At 39.8% G+C, this 19,309-nt stretch overlaps 1 long non-coding RNA gene across 2 annotated transcripts in view; it reads left to right on the plus strand.

The window, feature by feature from the left end:
* Positions 1 to 263: 263 nt before the first annotated feature.
* Positions 264 to 19,309, plus strand: part of LOC127031630 (uncharacterized) — a 35,023-nt gene continuing 15,977 nt past the window's right edge. Inside the window, exons 1-3 of one of the 2 annotated variants that reach the window (XR_007768580.1) lie at positions 264 to 350; positions 1,438 to 1,596; positions 4,806 to 4,969. This is a non-coding gene — a long non-coding RNA (uncharacterized LOC127031630). Of the gene's footprint in view, positions 351 to 943; positions 1,126 to 1,437; positions 1,597 to 4,805; positions 4,970 to 19,309 lie in introns of those variants that run through there. The other variant, XR_007768581.1, reaches the window with a different exon arrangement.

Consider the following 19,309-nt stretch of genomic DNA (forward strand, 5'->3'; position numbering starts at 1 on the left):
AACGTGCTCACATTTTGTGTAAGTACCTCACCTTAAATTAACGAGGATGATGACTTTTCATTGGGGCCAAAACACTAGCATGAACAAACCCCCTGAGAGATACCAGCTTGTTGAGTTATTACATGCGTAAACAGGGCACCCTTTGGAGGGTGACTTTCCCTGGCTTAAAGTTGAGCTTACTCACATTTCCCAACATGAGGAGCAGATAGCGCATGCTCCCCGGGGGCCAGCAGCTTGGGAAGGCTCAGAATAGAGAGAGACTCGGCCAGCCAGTGAGGTGCCTGGGATCTCACAGTCAGGGAGTCTGTCTTAATGTGGTGCTTTTGAATCATGGCTCTTCTCTCTTTAAGGTAAGAATCAATAGCCTTTGAACTTCTTTCCCCTACCTCCTCTTCTGGATACGATTCCACTAGGGAAGAGAAAAGGAATCAAAGAAAGATAGGCAACCCCTCCCCTGCCAATCCCCTCTGCCCCCCTCCCCTAACCCAACCAAAAACCCTGAGGGGAGACAAAGGTCTTCCGGAATGGACATGGTCTCTGTCTCTGTCTCTCAACAACAGCGCTTACCATACATAGTCTGGGCCTGGTGAAACCTTGGGACAGGCAGAGAGTGGTAAGATGAGATGGCTCTCTATTTGGCCTAGCTAAAAATAGCCGAGGGCAAAAAAAAAAAAAAAAAAAAAAAAAAAAAAAAAGGCAGAGTCAGGACCCCGCAGGACTAGTAGTCAATGGGCTGAGAGAAGTGATTGAACTCCAAATACTCCCTGCTCCGCTGTCTCCAGCTGACAGGCTATTTTTTGCCATGGTTGACTAAATATGGTCAGGGAGGCAATGGCATGAAAAGGGGCCACTTGCCTGGGAGTGCATGTTTCAGATGCTTAGCTGGGTATATAAGCACTGGAAAGGTGGACTCGTTTTCTGATCAGAGGTTTTCCCCCGCCCCCCCAGACTTTGTGCAGCAGCCCCCCCAGCTTTTTTTTTTTTTTTTTTGCATGCATGCTCTTGGTTGCATCCTGACCTCTACCTCAGGCTGACCCTTTGGAGGGGCATGGTGGGGGGGGGGAAGAGAAGAGAGGAAGGGCGGGAGATGGGAGACTTCTGCAGACACAGCCATTATGCATCAAGGTGTGCGGCAAGATGTGCATGGAAGGTTGCCTCTCCTTAACTCCTGCTTCCACCTTCTATTCTGCCTGTGCTCCTCAGTGCTCTCTCTCTCTCGCTCTGTCTCTTAGCCTTAGCTGTAAGCTTTAAAGCTCTCCCTCCTTCCCTTCCCTCCCCCCCACCCCACTAAGCCTGCGATGCAGCAGGAGGGATTGAGTTGTAGTGGTGCTTGTTGGAGGGGGTGTGTGGGGGGGGTTGCCTCATAATTTTTTTTCTCTCCAAGTGAGGGGCTAATACTATTACTGGGCCTGCTCTCTTTTTCCCTTCCTGCATTAGAGATTGGCTATCAGGAGAAGGCTGACGGCTGCAGCATGAAGCGCATTATTACCTTGTGATTCCATGACCCTCCTCTATGCATCCCTAACTCTCGAAAGCTGATTCAGCTTTCAGCTAGTGCTCTGGTGACTCTACTGCTGCAACAGAATCTTCTAACTGGTATGTCTTTTTCCCCCCCCTCTCCTATCTGTCTTTCTTTTAACCGCACCAGCTCAGCTTGTTTTAAAACACTTTCCTGGCTAATGCAGGACTCGGTGCCCATCAAACTTGCCCAGGGACTTAAATGTGTGCCTCTGCTCTGTTGGCTCTGTGTTTGTGTACAGAATGTGTGTTTTAATATGTGGGTGGGTTAGAGACCTTTTTTTCTTGTTCTGCTGTGGCATACTCCGCATTTAAAAAACAAACAAACTGCAGAGCAAGCACTGGACTAGAATAATCTGAACTGAAATGTCAGAACTTTGACATGCAATCATTTTGCAAGGTTAAACCAGCCTTTAAATGCCTGATACTGATATGGGCTGGCTAATGACACCTGGGGGAATTTTTTTTTTTTAATACCTAGTTGGTGCAAGCTGAAATAATACCAACAAGAGCAAAGCTGAAATGTGTTTAAACTTACCCTAAGTTGCAATGATCTCAACACTGCGGTGATTAACCATTGAAATGCTAAGAAGCGAGTATTAATTACAGACATGTGGTTTATGGACAATCAGAAAAGGCAAGTCAGAGGAAGAGGAGTCATATTTTCACTGCAAGGCATTTAAAATGCTGGTTACACTGACTATTCTTGCTTCTGAAGCAAAGAGCTGGCTGTGGTCATTACATTTTTTGTTATAGTGGTATATATATGCACACACCCATGCACACACATATAATGATAAATATATATATATATGCACAGTAGCAATATATTGCATAGTGTGTATATATATATACTACGTATACACATTATATAAATATATGTAATATGTAATATATATCATGTGAATGCAATATATATTATATCTGTGTATATATAGTATGCCTGTGTGTGTGTGTATTAGAGACTGAAGAATGTACAATCGTGTAATTTTGTCAGAAATCCTTGATTTGTGCTGTCATTTTAATTGCTGGGTTTCTCCTGAACTGATGATATCGTCTATGCCTCAGACATTTTTTGGAAAGTGACTCAATTTAATCTAAACTGTACAGAATGGATTGCGGGTGGGCTTGGCCGGAACTAACACAAACTTCTACCTCTTTTCAACTTCCTTTCTCACTTGTTCCCACTGCCCCCATGAATAAAGACCTTCTCCTGCATCTCCCATTCTTTGCAGCTCCAAAAAGTTCAGTGCTGTCCAGCTGCTGACAGAATTCTGTAAAATGACTAGACTAAAGTCTGAGGCGAAGGAGGAAAGCCCTGTGAGCGTGAACACATGTCATTTCCCCCATCCTTCGTACTCTCCCCTCCCACATTTAACTTCACTTCCATTAGCTTAGGGCTGTCTTCCTTGCTTTCATCAGCTCCTCATCTCTGCACTCCTCCTTTGTCAAATGACACCAACAATTTAGCATTTCCCTTTCCCAAGATTTGCCTGCCCCCAATCAGCATGCAACATTTTCCACTATGAATGAAAACAGACAGTTAAACCAGCTGAGATGAGGGAGGGAAAGTTGGGTAACCAGAACGCAACACGACCTGATGAAATGTAAAGCAGGGGGTGCAGATATTTTTACTATGCCAAAAAAATTAAAAAGGGGCATTTTTGGAAAACATGAATATCCATGAAGACCCTAAAAGTGAATTAACAAAAATGAAATACACTTCCACCCAGGTGTTACTAGTATAAAAGCAATTGCCACTTGCTGTCCTCAGCAAGACTGGATAAACTTGCCTTGACTTTTATAAGTCATTAGATAGGGGTTCTTTTCCTAATCTTTAGTTTTGAACCCTTGACTTTTAAATACTTTATGCAAGATTCTCCTTATTATACTTTAGTTGATGTCCAATTCATCTGCAAAAGTTTGGGATTGTACAGGAGAGCGTGCATCAACATTTATTCAGGAAAAGCTAATGGAGTGTCAATTACAAATGTTTTAGAGGTCGAAGAAATAAAGTAACCATCCTTCTTCCCACACTTACATTTACTGTTGTTGGGACAAGGGAAAACAAAATTCAGCTGAATGTCTCGTAGGGTGACCAGATGTCCCGATTTTATAGGGACAGTCCTGATATTTGGAGCTTTTTCTTATATAGGGTCCTATTACTCTCCATCCTCTGTCCTGATTTTTCACACTTGCTATCTGGTCACCCTAATGTCTCGGCCATGCAAAACTCTCCCTGAGTGTCTGATTTTTCCTGAAATCAGAGCAATCAGATGTTCATTCACATTATTGGTGTGTCTATTTAAAACCTCAGTTCTCTCTGCTACCTTAATTTCCCTGCAGTTGTGCATTCTGATAGTGTTACAGGTCCATCTCTCTTCTCTTTAGTCCCAAAAGGTTGAAATTTGCCTTTAAATTAGACAAACAACAATAAGTGATAAAGTCAAACAAACAAAAAGGAATGAAAAAAAAGATGTTGAACAAAACCAGGGCTAAAGCATGTAAGCAGTGTAACATGGCAGGACTAAGGTAACTTCCAGGGCTTCACGGTAATTAACCTTCCGAAACACTGGCATAGTGGGACCACTCTGTTTCTTTCCAGCGATGATAGAAGTTGACTGGGAACTGGGAAATATTTACTTCCCAGTTTGCAGTTATATTCTAAAATGCAGTGAAAAAACATCGATACAATTAAGTATTCCAAAGTGCTTAGTTTGCCACTTGCTAAGTTTACTTAAACCCTCTTTAAGGGGTTCATTAGAAGACTGTGTGAAACGGTAAAATTCATTAACACTAAGGCAGCCATTCTGCATTTGCCTGTAAATTGGTATTGATCTGCCAGCTCGGGCTAGGGGTAGCAGTCAAACGAAGCAGGTGAGTGGACAAGCTGAGCATACCATTACAGCAATGCTGAATGAGCATTAAGCGCCCCGTGTGACCTCCTGGTTTGCCTGATGCCTAAAGCCTGCCCATAATAGTCTCGTATTCAGTACAATCATCATTTTCAGCAGTGCCACTCGGACCACATTGTTAGAGGAGCTTTAAAGCTCAGAGTGGCTGTGAGGCAATGAGGGAGAAGAGCGAGAGAGAGAGAAAGGAAAAAAAGAGACTGACTGACTAATGAAAACAGGAGAAAGAGCCACACACACACACACACACACACACACCCCACATGCATGCAGAGGAGTGCTTGAGGAGTAACTTGCAGACTTCCACTCTGGCCTATGCTTTCTGGCATCTACCTTTGGCTGCCCCATTCTGCTTTTTATTTTGCATATCTGCAGGTATGTTACAGGCATCCTCAGTTGTTATGGAGTTCAACCGGATGATATTTAAAAACAATTAAAACCAACCCCCAAGCCTCAAAAGGGCTTTCTGGGGTTTCGTATCTGCAAGGTAGTGTTTCATTTACAATGACCTGCAAAGGAAAAATCTCTGGAGTCTCTAGGTAAGATCCTTTCTTCTTCTTACGTTTTAACCCCAACTAATTGATAAAAGCAATTCTTTGTCTGTAACTGATGACTTTTCTAACTGTGGCGAATGGAACAGCAAGCTTGGTGTTGATTTGTAAGTTATCTACCAGACACCTGATTTTTTGGGGGGTGGTATATACCCCAACTCGCTGTAGTTGTTTCTAAATCCTGGGATGGGAACAATTCAGGTGTCTTATTTTTTTTTCTAGTGGCTTTGGAGAAAAAAGAAAAGAAATCTCTCTAGTAAGAGATATATATAAATATAGATTTGTCTGATTTTTTTTCGTAGTTGAAAGTTTTGGATTTCAAATGAAACATCTACTTTTCAGGTGAACTGGGTAGGATTTTTGTTTTCTTTTGCTTCCCCCCCTACATCTCTCCATCCGATTTATGTGAAAATGAAGCACTGTCAGGGGCAAATTGCCAGATTGCTCAGACTTTTTGTCCAATGGAGTGTCCATTTGTATTCTCAGTGACAAAAAATCAGAAACCTGCAGAGGAGCAGCTATGGATTATTGGAGATTAGTCTGAAGTGGGGAAAGTGTGTGTGTGTGTTGCTGGAGGAAAGAGAAACTCTGCTCTGTTAAATTGAGCCTTAACTGAACACTCCTGGGATGTGAATTCTGAATCAGCACTATTTTCTCCTGTGAACATATAAATGCACATATTGAAACTACCTTCTTGAGAGACATACTTCTTTATATGCCCATATGAACCTGGCAAGCTATGGAATGTAAAGAAGTATGTATTTCAGGTGGGGATCATTCTCAGTGGAGCAATGTGTGATCCAATGTCAAAAAAGAGAGAAGGACAGACAGAAATTTGTTTAAATGCCTGACATGGCAGACTGACTGGGGAGTCAATTGATGATCTTGTTCCAGTGCATGTATTGTTCTGTCACTTTGCCTGTGTCAGCAGGTGGAAATGCTCATCAGGACATTAAATATTCAATATGCTGACTGCGGCATGGGCTTTGAAAGGCAACGCCAGAAGAAAGCTTGCTGTCCACTTGTGTTTTTTAACAAGGGTAGAGGCCAGTTGCTCTTTTTTATTTGTTTGTTCCTCCCCCACCCTCAAAACAAGTAGACTAGATGCCAGCAAAGCAGATTGAGCTTTAAATTGAGAAACGAGAGAAAGGGATTGGATAGGAGAATAGAGGGGATAGAGAGAGAGAGAGAGAGAGAGAGAGAATACAATGATTCTGCCTTAGCTGTGCAGTATTTTAGTTCTAAATTAATGTACAAACTAAGTTCTCATGTTTAAACGCAGCGAGAAAAGGTATCCTAATCGTCTTTATGATGAATTCAATTAACAGCCATCAAAACAATTTAAAAGTAGCTAAAGCACAAGCAACCCTAAATATGTGCATATATTTCCCCCAAAAGAATTATAAAATTAGCAGGCTTGAATTCAGGAAGTCTTATTAGGCTTTTAAACATTTTTTTTACACTGTACAACAAAATGCATTTGGTTATTTTTCTGTTCTTCTGAAATAATGGTTTAAGAAGTGAATTAGGATGAAAGAAAATAGCGCTAGATATTGGATATTGGAGATATGTAGAAGTAATCCCTTATCTGTTTAACGATTTCATTCTAAAAGTATCCTCGCACTTCCAAAACTAACCCGCCTCCCCACAAAAGTGCCTAACGCAGATTTTTTTTTTGTTTTAAACTTCATCAGAAGTATTTTTCTTCCCCCAAAGTTAACCAAATCTCAACTAGTGGTGCTATCGGAAATTAACCTGAAACATTTTGCTTTAATAGAATGATTTGCCTCCTGGTTAACATCACCTTCAATTTGCTTTACTGCTGACATCTCTTTTGGCAACTTGCTATCCATAGCTGGGGCAGGTCAAGCAACCAACAGACACTTGGTTTTGGAAATTAGTAGAGCGTTGCGTGTTCTAATGGCCCAGAAGAGTAAGCGAGATACTGAATTTGGATTTTGCAAAAGTCCTTATTCTCCTCTATTCAAGGCAAGCACCATTGTCACTTGTTACGTGTGTGCCAAAGGGGATTTAACTATAAGCAGGAGTTCATGAATAACTGGTTAGAAAAGGCAGGCTGAATACCACTGAGGTTTTATACCATATATTATTCAGTAGATATTAATTTTTTTATAGTAAATGCTATAGAAAGGCAGAAAGGGTTTAACTGTAGCTGACTAGGACAAGTGAAAACCTTTTTATTTACAAAGTTTCATTTAAAAAAACAAGACTTGACACTGAATGAAAGTGAAACTGCGCCAGCTTCATTTCCACCGTGTAGGGCTGAGATACGTGTAAGGGACCAGACAGAGCACCTGTTATAGTTCAAAGGGGCGTGGTCCTTCTGGCCTTGGTGTTTTTTTAAATCATGTGATCTTTGCTCTTTAGGAGAATTCCACTCCTGACAGGCCCTTGGGAGCCTGCAACAGGTGCAAATCCCCACAATAAACTGTTATGGTTTTTTTGCCAGAAGGGATGACCTTTTGGCATGAATTACAGATTCCCTGTATGAGAAGGGGGAGTGAGGAGACTCATGTTCTTCACCTGCTGATATGCATTTCACTAGGGGCCCCCAAGCTATTTAACCAGGTGTGTTTTTAAAAAATATTTCCCTTGTTGCAGTAGATGTGGGGAGGAGCCCATCATTCCCCAAACACCAAATCATTTAGTAAGCAGGGAAGCAATGTCCTGACAAAGTTTGACTAGTCTGTAGTTCCACCAACAAAGGCAGTGGCCACTGGTGGAATTACAGGGGGAAGACATCCAACCCCGCTAAGCCATCTCACAGAGGCAGCAGCTCCTTCCCCAGACAAAGTCCATGTTTGACATTAGAGAGGTTGTGTTTAAATAAAGAGACAAGGTGTGATGAGGTAATCTCTTTTATTGGACCAACAGAAGTCAGTCCAATAAAAGAGATTACCTCACCCACCTTGTCTCTCTAATATCCTGGGACTGACGCAGCTACAACGACACTGCATGCTTAAATAAAAACCCTGGTGTTTTGAAAATAGATTTAACTGAGCAGTAAAACTACAGATTGTAGGCTTGGTTGCAGCTTCCCCTTATTGTAAATCACCTACATTAGTCTGATCCATGGAATTAAAAATGAGAGAGATTCTCAGTGTTGTAGATAGAAAACAAATTTTCCCTTTTTGTTGCTAACATTTTCCTCCCAGTTCAGGTTTCACTGAAACTTTTCCGATGCTTAGTGTTGCTCTTGCGCTCAGGGACACTGGTTCTGATTTACAATAGGTACTTGCATTCCTGATGCCATTTTTAACTACTTTTTCCCTCTTTAAATTAATAAACTTGTTAATCCTAAGGAATTACTAATATTAGGAAGTAACTAAATATTCAGATTTAATTTTATGTAAATATTTTGGAAGCTATAATTTTAAGCAATGTCTTTGTGGTATTTTAATATCTTGGCAGAAGGAAAATGAGTGGAGGGGAGATAAAGGCATGGGGTGATGTGCTTTAGGGAGCAGCATATGGTAGAGTATAGCTCAGCGATGAGGCCTTCTGCTGTAGCTCTGCTAAATACCCAAGTCTGGATCTTAGCTTTGCTGACGTCCATTACAATTCCCTCTTGTCCCCCTAACTTGCTTCCCTGTAACAATGAAAATGACCCTTGCGGTCCCTTCTAACCCTTTGATTCTATGATTCCACACATATCTCTGTGCTTCTTAAAACAGCCTCATGGAGAGCACATGAGAATGAAAAGCATATGGTACTGAGTGAACATCAAAAGTTGAGCTCTGGTCCTGTGCCCATCCAAGTTAAAGGAAGGGGGAGCCTGCCATCAACTTCAGTGGGAGACGGATTGGGCCCCAGGTCCTTGTAAAAACATTAGGCTACTCTCACTGCTGGGTTGATAGTTCTTTCTTTAATTACAATTGTAACAGGCCCCATCCCTGCAGAACTCATCAATTGAAATGAAGATTCAAGTTATTTCCATTTTGTTCTCCATACAAGAGAGATTTGTTCCCGTTTTTCCAGTCCAATCTAAGTTTGTTCCTAAGAATCCCTCCGCAGTTCATGTTAGGCAAGTAATTCTATTGGAACCAGTTGGGAAATTCAGGTGCTGTCATCCAAATAGCAAATGGAGGATTGTGAAATGCCAGTTATGGAAACAGTAGCTTTGAGAATTATAAAAGCCGTAAATCCAGTGGACCAAATTAGTTAAAATTTTCCTATACTATGCCTCACAAAATCCAGTCTTTTTAAAAATGAATTTTTCTCATGTAAGCGAAACCATCCCCGGATATAAAATGGCTATTTTGCACACACTCAAGAGAGCACAAGGACGATTTGTGACGTACAGTTTTCCCAGTGGGTGTTTAGGTTTTGTTTGTTTGTTCCTGTTGATGGCAAGTGATTATAATTATTATTATTATTTTATATATTTAGAGCAGGTTGCCAAATAAATTTCAGTACCTCCTTCTAAAAAAAAGTCTGTTTGCAATTCAAGTTTAATAGTGCTTTCATCAAGCGCAATAAAGCATTTTATTGCACAAGTATTTCAAAGCATGTGCTGGCTCTGGTAAAAGCATTAGTAAAGGGGTGCATCAGCAATCTCATTTAAAACTGTCGACTCAATGTGAAAAATGGTGCGTTGAAGAATAAACTGCTATTAAGCATGATTAGATTGACCTGCAGGACAGATATTTTAGCTGCTGCAGCACAAGTCGATCAAAGTGAGCATAGCTTGGATTGCAAATTTTTTTTTTAATGCCCTAAATTAAAAATGAAAGAGCCTTAGAATATTTAGGACCAGAGTGTGACTTTGGGGATGAGATTTGTGCATTTGATTCAAAGGTTTTGTGCAAGGCGGGGGAAGGAGGAAAAATGTATTAATTGCTGCCACTTTAGCATAAATTGAAAGTATGTTACTCAGATCAACCAATCAAAAAAGAAATTGTGCTGACTCAGGGTTTGGACTAGTCTGCACGTCTGATTGCAGAAAAGATCAGTACTGCACTGCAGTATCTCTCCCTTCCTTTGACACCAGCCTCGCTGGGCAGGGCTTCCCTTGTGTTTCCCAGGACTGATTTAGACTCAGAGCAAGAGAAGGTCCTGGAAAGAAAGAAAGAAAGAAAGAAAGAAAGAAAGAAAGAAAGAAAGAAAGACGCCTTTGTGAGCCACAAGCTGATAATTATTCTTTACAGTCAGTTAGCAGGACCTCCCATCATAGGTTTCAGGACAAATGCAAATGGCATGAATTGCTTAGGATATATTTAAAAAAAAATAGTTCCATCACATCATATCTAATAGTGACTAAGGGCGCTCTGTTGGGATAAATATATTTACTTATTGTTTGATCCCCCTGAAAGCTTAGAACTGCCTTTTAAATACACCAGTTGCTGTTCCATTTTAGTGAATGATAGTAGGGTTAATCTTTGCAGCCTGGTATTGCAGTGGTTCTCGAAGTGGACAGCTACATTTAAAAAAAGCACTGTATTTCCATTGACTGTTCAAGGTTATTGAGAGAGAAATGGAGTCTAGTGGTTAACGGAGAGTTCTGGAAATCTAGAAGTCTTGACTTGTATTATTGACTCTGACACTCTCACGTGTGTGGTCTTTGTCAAGTCATTTAAAACTCTCTACTTCAGTTTCCCCATCTGAAAAACAAGGTGAATAATATTTATGCACTTATTTCTGTAGAACTGTTGAAGTTTTATTCAGATAATGGGCCAAATTCATTCTTGGGTATAAACACCATCTGAGTTAATGAATTTATATCAAGGACAAGTTTGATCCATTGCTAGTTAAGTGCTTAAAATACTAGCTCAATACTAGTGAGACACGGTTGTCTCTTTCATCAACAGAAGTTGGTCCAATAAAAGATATTATCTCACCCACCTTCTCTCTCTAGTATTGAGCTGGTATTTTAAGCACTTAACTAGCAATAGATCAAACTTGTCCTTGATATAAATTCATTAACTCAGATGATGTTTATACCCACGAATGAATTTGGCCCTTTATCTAAATATCTCTCATTATTTTTATTTTGGGACCGACATGGTTACAACAACACTGGATAGCTAAATACTAAGTATTATTATGTAAAATATCATTCACTGCTACTGCAAACCCATGCACACAAACGTATCCACGATATATATTATATACTGACATGTTTCAGTTTACCATTGCACTGTGTATTAAACAGAGATCGAAATCCTGGCTCCACTGAAAATCAATGGCAAAACTCCCATTGACTTCAGTGGGGTCAAGATTTTATCCAGAGTAGCATTAGCCATATACAGGCATTCCAGGACAATAGGCTTTTTAAAGATAAGCCCAAACCCTAGTCTGTAGTGATTTTACAAAGCCATTTATGGGACATCTAACTCACCTCTACCTGTACTAAGCACATCTAGCTGGTGTAGTGCATGGGTAAGCCACACACCTCCCGGGTGCGGCGTTCTGTCCCATCTAGTAGCACTGAGACCACTCAGAGCGAGAGAAAAAGAGATTAATGAGCTTGCTCTACAGCCTTAGCTAACAGCCAGTTGGCTTTTGGCTCATGCACTAAGCTCCAGAGGTCCCTGGTTCAATCCCGCCCACGGTCTGTCAGTGTTACACAGGCATGAAGCCTGGCATAGCTCCTAGAAATGGCTCAGCATGCACAGGAAGGAGAGTAGGCCCAACATAGCATGGGTTGTTCAAAGTGCTCCAAAGAGTCGGATGTGACTTCGGTGTCTAATGGAAGAATTGCATTGCTGCAGGAGAAAGAGAACACAAAGCAGCTGAGCAGTTCAGAGAGTGAGCAGCGATTTTTGTCATGAAGCTTGTACACTTGGAGTTGTGGCACCTTATCTGTGCCCAGTTTTCAGACTCTCAAGTGCCTCTTGACAGTTTGTGTGCAACAGAGCAATGTGGCTTTTGTCCTGTGATTTTTCTGAAGCTAAGGAGTCTGTGTAATGCAAGTGCTCTCTTTCCATGGCCTTGCAGCACATAACTTCTAGTGTGTTTATACTGTACAGATATAGATGCATATGCAGATCAATTCACATCTTCTTTTATCTTGAATTCAGTCTAAAGATATGTTGTTTCAAATAGCATACTTTTAAAAGGTTTTTTGTACGTCCTATTAAATCTAATCTACAATTTTAGCCCTATCTTTAGTAGTATTAACTATGCAGAGCTTCAATACCCACTCCAATATGTACACGTATGGTAAGTATACAGACATAATAAATAACAGATGTGTGTTGTGTATGTAATTTTTATATATACGGACAAATGGAGCCTATTCAGAGAACAAATGTATTTTTAATAATGAAGGAATTACTACTTTCAAGGGGAACTCAACAGCAGAAGTTTTCAGCAATCAGATCATTCACCAACCGCGTTCTGAAGGAAGGGGATACATAATATTTTGTCAGGCCAATTGACATCCTGAACAGATGCAGGGTTTTTTTTATTGTTGCTGAGGTTTTTTTTGTTTTAATAAAGCACTGTGCTGTGTTTGCAAGTTGTTCGCCATGCCCAGATATGGCCAGTATTTGAAAGTGTGCCGCTATCTAAAAAAGCCTAGGGGCCATCTGATGAGTCCAAGGGGACTACAGAACAGCTGATATAAATAGTCCTCATTCTCAGCTGCCCTTCTGGTGAAACTGTATTCAGATGTCATCTGGGCAGTCAAGTAGTGCAGGCCTCCTCGTGATAACCCAACACAGAAGTGCAATGCGATCAGTGACCAAACAGCTGTAAGAACATGAGCCACTCCTGCGAAGGCCTTACATAGGCAAGTAAACACAGGCATTTCAGGAGTCGGCTAAAGCGACAGGAGCAGGAATCTGGTGACCTAACAGCAACCAAGAATAAAGTTCATTTTGAAGGCTAGGACACCAACTGTCAATCTCAAAAAGTCACTCTTTCTACTTTGGAGGCATGACTTTGCCTTTCTCTTTTTAGCCCTCTGAGTTCAAATTAAACTTGCAGGGAGAGAGCCAGGGACAACCTTCACATTGCAGAAACTGAAACAGTGCAAGTGATTACTGAAGTAAACAAAATAAGGCATTTGATCCCATTCAGAGGTCCAGTCCTGTTGCCTTTGAAGTCTGTGGGAGTTTTGAATTAAATCTTAAATTTAGTCCCGGTAAGCAACATTTTTAAACTCCCCATCCCAAAGAAGATATAATAAATAAATAAATAAATAATAACAACAGCAATAATAATCTAGAGGCATCCAATTGATCGAGATAAATGTAAAATAACGAATAGCACATGTGGATTTGATTTATAATATAGTCATGTCTAGATATAGATATATACAATATGTATGTATGAGACAGACATTGCTTTGTATAAATCTAGGCAGTAGGGACCTTAACCAAGTCATCAAAGGAATCACAGACTTTTGCTTGAATGGTGCTCAGATTGGAGTCCATAGCCCTGTTTGTCTGAATGGAATGGGGGACATGGAATTTATGTGGATATACAGAGGGCTGGCTAAGAGGGTGAGATTTTTATGTAGATGATGCATATGGGGGACAAACCTGAAATGTACTTCATTCTGTACATGACTAATTCTTTTGAAGGATGAGCCCGGGGAATGTAAAGGCAAAATAAGTTGAGGGGGGGCGAGTAAGATTTCTTACCCTTCTTTTGTTTAGACTATATAATTATTTAAATGATATAACCAGCAAAGAATATCATGCTCTTGTTTTCAATCTGAAATATTTAGCACATGAAAAAAGACTGTCAGAAAGTGCATTGATGAAGATATACCAAAATTAACACCTCTCAGTAGCACACATTGCATAACCCTAAGTGGTCAGTAAGGGAAAGAAAAAAAATAAATCCCTGCATACCCTTTAGGTGTGAAATGGTATTTTCTTATCTAGGAATGTGTTAGTCATTAATTTAATACACAGTGTTTGTCCCTTCTCGTTTTCTTCATTGGTGCCAGAGCTCTGATGCACTTGTGAGCAGAAACATATTTCTTTCTTTAAATTAAACCAGCTTTTTACTGAAGTCCTAAGACACAAAAAAATCTATCTTGCCATTTCTGCAAAGAACAGCAAAAGTAGCCCTTGCCTGGCTGTTCTCTCGCACTCTGTCCCCCATGTTCATTTGGTCTATTTGAAACCGAATTTATTCCTGGGAAAGCCCCCATCAATTTCCTTTACTCTTTTGTTGACAAGTTTATTAAGAACCCGGGCAACTATGTATTAAAGTTTTATCAGTGTTACGAAAGAATGCATTCTTTGACTAGACACCAAAGTTATGGATTGAGCCTTAGCATTTCTTGTTCCATACTTTGGCTGAGTCAGCACAGCAAACACAAGCTACTATCTATTTTTTTTCTGACGAGATCTTTTCTTAAACAATGTAAGTAACAGTGTCTGGTGATGGTAAACGGTTTAGGGGGTGGATAAATGCAGACATATTTCCTTGATGGGCTGTGATTCTTTGCTATTTATGTGAATAATTAACTAAAAATTGGAATTAAACATCCATTTCTCAGTGAATCATCACTTCCTGGCAATTGAGGCTATACTGTTGGGACAAGAAATACGAAGTTATTTATATGTTTAAACAATAAATGCAAACAACTCAAATGATAATTGTAATACCCCATGATATCTGAACTGGGTCTCTATTAAATGTATTAGTAATGCAATGAAACATCTTAGACCAATTTCACTAGGTTTGGCTTGATATCTCTTGTCTATGGGTGTATTGTAATGTTATGGGTATAGCTGTGTGATATAGGAACTTCGCTCATTTTCTTTAGTCAGAAGATTAAAAGAGGGAGGACCCAAAATGTTACACAAACGGTGTTAAAAATAAAACACTAGAATCAAATAACCTAGTTTCTGTTTGGTCATGCAACCGAGCTTTTAAATGTTGAAAGAGCCGTGAAAAATAGTTGGTATGAAGGTTTTTGAATGACAAAACAAAAGACATGAGGAAAAGAAGCAAATGTATAGTTTAAAACCAAAATTTTTGAACCAACAAAAAATCCCTCTGATCTCACAAACAGCATATTTCTTTACCTGTGACAATGTTCAAGGATTTTTCAGTTCTTAAACAGGTTTGCTGGAATAATTTGTCAAGTATAACAGGGAGTTTTCTGTGTGATGGAGAATCATTTGTCACAACACACAGTAGTGCACCAAAGCAATCCTAAAAGCTCTGTGCAACTCCATAATTAGATAAGAGTTAACATATGTGTATTAGATAGATCGACGTTCATGTTATAGGATACATCAGAGCAGGGGACTGCCAATATTGTGCTGTGCATAAAGTGCATATTCTGGGCAAATACATCTTACTCTGGGAGTTTATCTACATCACCATTTGCTCCAATTATAACTAATTGGACACATATTGCATTTTCATAGCATCTAATTTTCTATTGATTTTAACAGGACTGCTGGTGTTTTGTAGTATACAGCCGTATGTGGTATCAGTTGTTTAAAAATGCTGAATACACTCCCTTAGATAGGATTATGCAATCAGCAGATAGTTTAAAACCTATTTAATTGTTTGGTTCATAAAATGCACCAACTGTATTAGGGACCAGCTTCGTTCTCTTCCTAGAATAGTGTTGCAATTGCGGAATCCAACAGATGCAGCTTCAGGAAACACATACATATTACTGAATTTCAGATCAATGACTTCAGAGTTTTCTCCATTACATTTCTAGAGCCTATGTATTTAGGCACCAGAATGCCTCAGACAAATACGACCATTCTAGAAGGGGCACTGCTGCTACGCTCTCTCTTACATTAGAGATGTGTCTGATACACAGTATTTGCATCAAATTCAGACTGTGAACTCCTTGTATTTTTTGAGTGGGCTAGCTCTGCGTTTGAATTTGGCCTCTTACTTACACTGGGCCCTGTAGCAAAATTTGGATCCAGATCTGGATGATCAGATTCAAGATTTTGATTCAGGCCTATCTCTGTCTTAAACTTTAATAAGGGACAAACTGGCTAATATTTTTTTCCATAGTAGATTTTGTTTGCTTTATCCTTCATGGTGAAAATTGATATATATAGTAGTAACAAGGTGTAACATCCAAATAAACATGGACTCTTAAATTAGCAATTGCATTTAAGCAAATAACCACTGCAACAGGATTGAAACCATTGTCCTCTGTTGAGCATCACTGCAGAAATAGGATTTTAAAGTTATCTCTAGCCCAAAGAATAGAGAAGGAAGGGAAGTGGCATCTCAGCAAAGTATTTTCAGTGTTGTACGTCTGTACCTTTGAGGCACAAAACAAGCTTGGAGCAAGTTTGTATGTTGGTATTAATTACTGAGACCCAGCACAGCTGAGGGGAGGGGTAGCTCAGTGGTTTGAGCATTAGCCTGTTATACCCAAGGTTGTAAGCTTAATCCTTGAGAAGGCCATTTAGAGATATGGGGTAAAAATCTGTCAGGGCTGGTATTTGGTCCTGCTGTGAAGGGCAGAGGACTAGACTTGATGACCTTTCAAGGTCCCTTCCAGCTCTATGAGATAGGTGTAGATAATAAAACTGGATGGTGGTTGTGAGTTGGAGATACAGTGTTACACACAGGGTTGTGGTAAGATTGCTCTTGCTTTGCTGTCTTTGTTAGCCATAAGCAGAAACCTCATTGTGTTTGTGGGAGACAGGTGAGTTCTACAGAGGCATGTAAGTTAAATATACATATTATTAACGTCAGGTAATAGTCTTGGTTTGAGAGACTCAGTAGCCAGTGAGATGTCTGCAACTACTCTAGTCCCCCCAAGTGCTTTTCAATAAGTTCAAATAAAATCTAAGCAGAAGATGCATGTGTCCTGCTGTGCTGTACTTTTAGGGGTTGTATACTCACATTTTAAAAAGAGATGTTAAGAAAATGTAGTACAATCTTTCTATTATATATGATTTAAATCTATTATAATATGATTAGTATTTGACAGCTGTATGGAAAAAATAACCAGTTAGTTTATATTTTATGGCTTGCAAATTACATTTTGTGCAGAATACAGCAACTGGGGCATTGATTTAAACATCCTTGCAAAGATACAATGCAATCAAATTGAAACATCTGCAGTACCGGTATGGGCCCTTTGGTGAAAGACCAACAAAGTGAGAGATAAGAGGCTCTCTGTGTTATCAAAGGGCATTTCATTTTTGGGAAATTTCTTCAGATTTAGCAACATTTGCATGGAAATCTAATAAATTAACTTGTGAGAGGGAAAAAAAACCTTCTTAGGCTAATTACTAAGGGGATGTGCACTTCATTAAGATAAAGCTGTAGAAAATAAATGTTCTGTATTGTTGTTTTTTCCTTTTGATTGGATTTTAGAATGATAAATTGTTAATGCATTTGATCTAAAAATGATTTGTTTATTCAGATGAAGACCAACAGTATTTTGTCTCATTTGGCCTTTTAGCTTGTAATGATAATGGCTTTGAGGGGCGTTCATTTTTCAAAAGGGGGTTAGACTGGAATATCCAGTAGAGTAGCCAGGCCCACTCCTAGAGTCAGAAGGATGGGCCCAGTGCAATGGTTCAATGCAGGCTCATTCTATTGCATGTCGAATCTTCTGCTTCATTAGGAATATTGACAATTTGTGATAAATTCTTTAGCTTCCCTGTGCTGTCTATAACATGTCTTTATTAGAATATCGAGACAAAGGCAGAAAGCTCTTCCAGACAGAAGATCTTCTTGTATTACCTCCCAGTGACACTCACCTCAGTATCAAAGATTCTGTAACCTGGTACATTTGTGCACCCTCCTGAGCATAAGTATTCACAGAGGAGCCAATGTCTGGGATAACAATAAAAGGGATGCACGATCCAGTGCTGCAGCTCTTCTCTATGGCTGCTTTCAGATAACATTCCCATAACATCAGTGGAACGCCAGGGCGGACCAGGTCCATTCAGTAGCATGTCTTAAATGCACTGATGTCAACAGCTCACACAGCTTGTTGCATGCTGAACCAAAATGCCGCTGCCTGTCATGATTTAGGTTGCATGCTCCATGAAGCATTGTTAACTGAAGGTGTTTCCTCCCCCCTCTCCCACCAGTAGATAATTCCTTTCCCCTACAATTAGCCAAAGGATGAGTTTAATACTTCCAGGTCTTCTCTTTCTACGTTTATTTAGTTCCTTGACTTGATTATCTCTTGAAATAGTTCCTAGAGATAACTTGATTTAATTAATTGTAGAGCTCTTCTTTAAAAGCTATTCTCTCTTTCCTCCCCCCTCCCCACCCCCGTTTATTTATAGGAAGCTTAGAGTAACGGTTTTGAGTAGTTAAGTGATCTATGATACTTACAGATACAACCCAAAGCCTGTATTGGTGAGCTGTAATGCTGGCCCATTGGTTATATTTCTACATTGCGTGGTTCTAAGCATAGGCATTATTCTCCTGTTATCATTTTGCACAGTTGGTGGACTGCTGTAACATCACTTTTCCCTTACTAATCTTAACAATTCTTTACATATGTTAGACTTAAAGATATACATAATATTCATGTTTGACCCTCCCCCCTGATAAAACAGGTCTGATTTTATTGTACAGCACATCACAAATGATCAAAACAAATATATATTTTACTTAATTTACTTATTTTCAGCAACAGACCATTAATTCTGCAGAGTCTTGTGAGACAAATCTCTCTCAGGTAGCTGAAAAATAACTTCCATGCTTGCACTTTGGGCAAACAGAGTTTACCAGCACTAAGTATTGTATAGTCCTCCGAATGGCTCATGCTAGCTTTATTTCTGGTTTCCCATCCTGATTCCTTACCCCTTTTCAAACAACAAATCCAAGGGAATAGAAGGTTGCCATGAAACAATAGCGGTTTTCCTTTTTGTTCCTCTTTTTTACTTCCCTTTTCATTGCTCTCCTTTGGTTAGTCACAGGTGGCCAACTCCTCCTCCCGCCCCCTCCCCATCACTTGTCTCAAGCAGATATTAAACATATTGAAAATCCTGCTTTTCATGCCAGGTTACAGGCTAATGTGGATTGGTGGGTACAGAGACAGAGGTTGCTAACCCCAGGAAATGTTTAAGCTTACATTACTTGTTCCATCGCATCTGCTGAGGAACATCGCTGAGAGAAGATGTCCTATCCAACCCCAAACTGTTCCATCACAGGATGACTCACAATAGTGCACATGGTCTACTGGCCTCTATAGCCAGTACCTACAGGTCATCCTTGTGAGCAGCAAAGCATAAAACAGAAAGGAGAACAGCAAACAATAAAACATTTAAAGGAAGAAAGCGTGAGGTGGGGGATTTAAGTACCCAGATTAAGCCCATGGCCTTTACTTATGTTGAATCCTAATAGTATTTTAGCTCTTGAAGAAGAAGAAATTAAATAATGGATTTA

The sequence above is a fragment of the Gopherus flavomarginatus genome, chromosome 11 (assembly GCF_025201925.1).
Source record: "Gopherus flavomarginatus isolate rGopFla2 chromosome 11, rGopFla2.mat.asm, whole genome shotgun sequence".
In the NCBI taxonomy this organism is placed as follows: Eukaryota; Metazoa; Chordata; order Testudines; family Testudinidae; genus Gopherus; species Gopherus flavomarginatus.